At 40.4% G+C, this 6809-nt stretch overlaps 1 pseudogene; it reads right to left on the bottom strand.

Annotated features, from left to right (window-relative positions):
* Positions 1-1958: 1958 nt before the first annotated feature.
* LOC112615008 lies at positions 1959-2807 on the bottom strand (annotated as a pseudogene).
* Positions 2808-6809: the final 4002 nt, after the last annotated feature.

The following is a 6809-nucleotide window of genomic DNA, read 5'->3' as shown; positions in this document are numbered from 1 at the left end:
TACAAGGCTCCAGAAGTCCAGAACCACCTTTAATAATAACCACTGAATAAATGTACTTGAAAACTCTTCTCACTGCATCTGCGCAGGGATCCAAGGATTAGAAGCACAGATGATTGCTTTCTCTGCTAATAACTCCATAGCCCAGCTTGGAAAAGTAGACTAAGTTGGAACTCACTTACAGAATTCTTGAAGAATATGTATGATAATCACAGAGGACTGCAGACTATTAGTTCTAGCCTGGAATCACTTAGCATGGCATAGAGCAACCAGAGCATCAGGACATTTTTACTTGTCCAAGACATTGGGTAGGTCTTTCACCATACTTTAAGTTAGACGTCTTTTCTCCATGCTATCTTCTTGAATAATTGGAGATGATAGGAGTGACAGTGGCTTGAATTTTGGGTTCCATGCATGAATTCAAAATTAGTATCACTTCAGATACAGCACATCTTATTTCATACTTTGCAATGTTTATAACAGCAAGCTATTTGGATAGGTTTCCTGCAATATGGCTTAATAATGTCTCTGAAGGTTTCTCTGAACACAGAAAAACAAGGTTATCCTTGGAGAGGTAACCCTCTTGTCAAAACTTCCACTTGCATAACTTCTTTTAAAACTCTGTCTTTACCTCCCTCTTTCTTATGACCTTCTTCTTTGCTCTTGCTCTTCTCATGTTCAGAAAAACTGCCTGAAGTAAATTTTAAAGCACATTCAGTAATAGAAACAATTTTCTAAACTTCCTGTTACTTCTTTTCAGTTGGATAAATCATCGAATATTTTCTCATTACATAGAAGTCATCAGATGAGTCAGGATGTTGTAAGCATGCAGGCCCCTGTAACTGAGGAGTAACGCCTGGTCAGACTTCCAGAAGGAGTCTGGGGCCAGAGATGATGAAGACATTCTCCATCAGGCATTTGGTGGTTATCATCCCAATGAAGCTGTTCTTCCTCCAGAACATGCACTTTTCATAACATCACATTTCCATACTCCTGCGTTCCTCCTCTTGCCTTCATCAATAGTCCTTCTGCATTTGCTTTTACATTTTCTCTTATTGAATCTTTCTTTCAAAAATACTAGACTTTACTTCTACTTGCAAATCTAAATTTTTCTTTTTTCTATATTTAAGTATGTGTCTTCACCCTTTTAAGTGAATCTCCTTGACACTGGGATTATTAAAGCTTCAACTGCATGATTTACAATGGAAGTGAACTACTTTTCCTTCTTCATTGTAAACCTTCTCCAGGTAATCATGGCCCACTGGCTGCACAGCATTCTGGAAAGCAGCAAAATATACAGGTTTGATTTTTTTTCTGACACTGTCTCTTGATTTACTTCAGGAATCTGCACCATAGAAGTAAAAAGAATACTTTTAACAAATGCAGCTCCTTATAAGTACTGTGTTTTATTTCATGTTGATTGCGGCTTATTATTACCAACGTAATTGATTTTGGGGGTAGATATTTTTGGCAGCCATATTTGTAGGCACCGCTGACACTTTAGTCCTCGATGTGCTATTAAGAGATGAATTTCCTGTAGCCACAAGACTCTTCACTGAAGAAGTTGCAATTGATGAAGTAATCACAGTACAATTGCTTAAAGGAGAGGTAGTTAATTTTGAAGGTGACACAGCTGTTGAAAAAGTAACTTGGCCAATAATATTTGGTTCTGTTGAATCTGCTCCAGTACAAGACACATTGAAGACCTCACAATGTAGCTAATTTTGAGTCCCATGAGTAGAGTTGTTGCTTCTGCTGTTATTTTGTGAGGCTGCAAAGAAACCCTCACAAAATATCAGCAGAAGCAACAACTTGTAATTGTTTCTGTCCTTCTAACTGTTGCTTATAAGTCTGTGGTATGGCACAGTTAATGTTACAAACATCAACATAGTGAATCTTTGGTGGCTTGGGAGGCTGTTTTAGCTTCAGTTGTTTATTTTGTATTTTGGAATTGTGCTTCTTTAGTAAAGATAGTCCCTGTTCAAGCAGCTGTTAATTGTAGAAAGATGCAGCTGAATACACTGCTGCTTCATAAACTGAATAAAATTTACCAGGATAAATAACTGCTGAGGTACTGTAAGTTGCACTCTGAGTACAGGATGGCACCACAGCAGCTGCAGCTGCTACTGGATGTACAGTGGAGGATATAGGATAAACAAAGTAGTGACAGCTGAACTTGCTGTGATTTGTTTTATAGCTGTTACTTGTTGAGTTTGCTGGGCTTGAGTATACTGAGTTGTTCCTCAGCTTTAAGAGCAGTCTGACAGTAAGCTTCAGCCACAGAAGGCCAAGATTAGAAATTGGCAGCTATACCAGCAGCAGTTTATGTTAGTTGTTGGTGGTAGTGCTTACTATCATAAGATATCAGGAGCTGTGGATCCCACATATGAGCATGAGTCCTGGTAGTTTTGTGTAGTAGCTGCAGGTGGGTGGTTCTCCTTGTTGCCTCTGAGTATAACCATGATCAGTTGCTATGTGTGCAGTGGGGTAGCTTTCACAAGCAGCAGTTGCTGCAGCAGCAGCAACAGCTACTGGAGCAGGCCTGGTAACTATAACTGTGGCAAATGCTGGTGCATAGGCAATAGCAACTGAGAAGCTACTGGACCCTGATGGACTGTGTAGCTACCAATTGTAGTTGGAAGAAAATAGGCTATGCTTGAATCTGGCTGCTGCCTACACCGAGCCACAGTGACTCCTGCTGCCACCCAACTGTGAGTGAATCAAAAGCAGTTGCCAGTCAACATTTTGGTATCTTGCCCTAGCCAGCTGGACACATAGGTGAAAGAAACGACAGAGCATATGGGAATCATGGTTTCCAGGTGAAGTTTCTGAACTCTGACTAACCTGCTGCCTCCCTTATCTGCCCTGCTCCTTTTTTCTTTTCTTTTTCTTAAACCTTGTCAGAGTACATGGTTACATTGTTTATTAGAAATCTTTCTTCATTTTTGATCTGTCCACTCATTGACATGAACTTTCTTCTCAGAACTTCTTTTACTGTGTCCTATTGGCTTTCTATGTATGTGTAAGTTATCCAAAATTATTCTTGTACATTTCTAATTTACCATTGTAAGTCTGAAATGATACTTGATTAATCTCTGTCTCCTCAGTGACACTTGATTGGTTTCTGTCTTCTCAAATTTATCAAGTCCCATTTGGTGAGCTAACATATTAGCTACCCCAGAGCAGTTGAGAAGAATGTATATTCTGCACCTGTTGCATGAAATGTTCACACGTCTGTTAGGTACATTTGGTCTATGACATAGTTTATGCCTGATGTTTCTGTGTTGATTTTCTGTCTAGATGATCTATATATTGTTGAAAGTGGGGTGTTGATATATCTTGCTATTATTGTATTGCAGTTTATCACTCTCTTTAAATCCCATAATATTGTATTAACATACTTGAGTACTGTAATGTTGGGTTCATATGTATTTATGGTTGCTATATCCTCTTGTTGAATTAATCACCTTATCATTAAAAAATTACCCACATTGTCTCTTTAAAAGTATTTGATATAAAGTATATTTTATCTGATATAATAATGGTTACTCCTGATCACTTTTGGTTTCCATTTGCATAAAATTTTTTTTCAGCACTTCACTTTTAGTCTGTTTTTAATGGTAAGGTGAGGCCAGGCACAGTGGCTCATGCTTGTAATCCCAGCACTTTGGGAGGCTGAGGCAGTGGATCACCTGAGGTCAGGAGTTTGAGAACAGCCTGGCCAACATGGTGAAATCCCGTCTCTACTAACAATACAAAAATCAGCCGTGTGCGGTGGTGGGTGCCTGTAATCCCAGGTATGTGGGAGGCTGAGGCACAAAAATCGCTAGAACCCAGGAGGCAGAGGTTGCAGTGAGCTGAGATTGTGCCACTGCACTCCAGCCTGGGTGACAGAGTCAGACTGTCTAAAAAAACCCAACAAAACAAAACAAAAAACCACAACCAAAACAAACAAACAAAAAGCAATGAGGTGACTCCCTGTAGTCAGCATATGCTTGGGTCTTTTTTTATCGATTCACCAAGTCTATACTTCTAATTTGAAAATCTAATGCAGTTACATTCAAGACTATTATTGCTATTTATAGACTCACTCCAGCCATTTGTTTCTTTCCTCTTATTTTGTTGTTTACTTCTGTGGTTCAGTGTTTTTCTGTGATGCTAAGGTTTGTTCCCTTTCTCCTTCTCATTTGTTTATCTGCCATAATTACTTTGTGATTAAAATTGGGCTATCATATAAAATCTTATAAAAGACTATGTTAAGCTGATAACAACTTAAGTTTGGTTACATATAAGGACTCTGGGATACTTTTTTCTTTCCCCCACAATGTGGATTTTGATTGCCTTAATTTATATGTATTTTTGTGTGGTTTTCTGAAGCACACATTATAGCTGTTGATATTTTTTATTTTTGGCTATAGACTTTTACGCTAGAGGATTGAAAGTTTTCTGTGACACCATTATAGCACTAGGGTATTCTGAGAATGATTATGAACTTACTCATACTGGTGAGTTTTACGCTTTTGCATGTTTTCATCATAGTGAACATTATACATTTTTTTCCAAATTTTGCACTTCCTTAAACATTTCTCATAAGTGTGGTATAGTTGTGATGAATTTCTTCAGTTTTTGCTCATCTGGGAAGTTCTTTATTTTGCCTTCATCTCTGAAGGATAGCTTTGCTAAAGATAGGATTCTTGACTGTAAGGTTTTTTTTTTTTGTTTTTTTTTTTTCCCCAGCACGTTCAATAATCATCTCATTCTCCTGAACTACAAGGTTTCTGTGGAGAATTTTGCTCATAGTCTAATGCAGATCCTCTTATATGTGACTCAATGTTTTTCTCTTGAAGACTTTTAGTGTTTTAATAATTTCAACTTTTGTTTTAGATTCAGGAGGTACATGTGCAGGACTGTTACATGAGTATATTGTGTGACACTGAGGTTTGGAATGTGAATGATCGTGTCATTAAGATAGTAATTATAGCAATGAATAAACAATTTCTTTCCCCTTTCTTCCTCCCTCTCTCCCCACTCTCTTGAGTGTCTACTGTTCTCAATTGTATTTCCATGTGTACCCAACGTTTATCTCCCAATTGTAAGTTAGAACATTTGGTATTTGGAGGGGTTTCTCTGCATTAATTTGCTTGGGATAATAGCCTCCAGATGCAAAACACAATATATGGTATTTTTAAATGGCTCTTGTAACTTTTAAAACTCTCAGTTTGTTTTGAATTTTTGACATTTTAATTATCATGTCCCTTAGAAAAAAACTCTTTGGGTTGAATTGGGGAATTTTTGAGCTTCCTGCATCTGTATATGCATATCTCTCCCAAAACTTTGGAAGACTTCAGCTGCTATTTTTAAGTAAGTTTTCTGTAATTTTTCTCTATTTCTTCTACTTCTGGCACTAAAAAAAATCTAAATGTGCAAGATGGTTGAATAGGAATAGCTCTGGTCTGCAGCTCCCAGCAAGACCAGCACAGAAGGCAGGTGATTTCTGCATTTCCCACCGAGGTACCCTGTTCATCCCATGGGGACTGGTTAGGCAGTGGGTGTAGGACACAGAGGGTGAGCAGAAGCATGGTGGGGTTCTGCCTTACCCAGCAAGTGCAAGAAGTGGGGGGCCTCCCTTCCTCAGCCATGGTAAGCTGTGAGGGACAGTGCTATTCAGCCCAGATTCTGCACTTTCCCCCTGGCTTTGTAATCCACAGACCAGGAGATTCCCTCATGTGCCTACACCACCAAGGCCCTAGGTTTCGAAGCACAAAACTGGGTGACTGTTTGGGCAGACACCGAGCTAGCTGCAGGAGTTTTTTTCATATCCCAGTGGTACCTGGAACCTCAGTGAGACAGAACCATTCACTCCCCTTTAAAGGGGGCTGAAGCCAGAGAGCCAAGTGGTCTTGCCTCAGCAGGTCCCACTCCCACAGAGCCCAGCAAGCTAAGAACCACTGGCTTGAAATTCTTCCTGTCAGCACAGCAGTCTAAAGTCAACCTGGGATGATCCAGCTTGGTGGGGGGAGGGGCATCCACCATTACTGATGCTTGAGTAGGCGGTTTTCCCCTGACAGCACTAAAAAGGCCTTGAAGTTCAGACTGGGTGGAACTCAACACAGCGTGGTGAAGCAGCTGTGGCCAGACTGCCTCTTTAGATTCCTCTTCACTGGTCAGGGCATTTCTGAAAAAAAGTCAGCAGACCAGTAGGGGCTTATAGATAAAACTCCCATCTCACCTGGACAGAGAACCTGGGGGAAGGGGCAGCTGTGGGGGTAGCTTCAGTGTACTTAAATGTTCCCACCTGCCAGCTCTAAAGAGAGCAGCAGATGCTGACAAGGAGGGTTCTACCAGCACAGTGGTTGATCTCCGCTAAGGGACAGACTGTCTGCTCAAGTGGGTCCCTGACCCCCATACCTCCTAACTGGGGTTTGACAGACACCTCATACCACAGAGCTCTGGCTGGCATCAGGCCGGTGACCCTCTGGGATGAAGCTTCCAGAGGAAGAAGCAGGCAGCAATCTTTGCTTTTCTGCAGCCTCTGCTGGTGATACCCAGGCAAATTGGTTCTGGAGTGGACCACCAGCAAACTGCAGTAGATCTGCAGAAGAGGGGCCTATTAGAAGAAAAACTAACAATCAGAAAGCAATAACATCAACATACACAAAAAGAACCCCACACAGAAACCCTATCCAAAGGTCATTAACCTCAAAGATCAAAGGTAAATAAATTCATGAAGATGAGAAAAAACCAGTGCAAAAATGCTGAAAATTCCAAAAACCAGAATGCCTCTTCCTCTCCAAATGATCACAACTCCTCTC

Source organism: Theropithecus gelada, chromosome X, assembly GCF_003255815.1.
Source record: "Theropithecus gelada isolate Dixy chromosome X, Tgel_1.0, whole genome shotgun sequence".
Lineage (NCBI taxonomy): Eukaryota > Metazoa > Chordata > Mammalia > Primates > Cercopithecidae > Theropithecus > Theropithecus gelada.
Note: the sequence above shows the minus strand (reverse complement) of the source record. Positions and strands in the feature narration are given on the sequence as shown.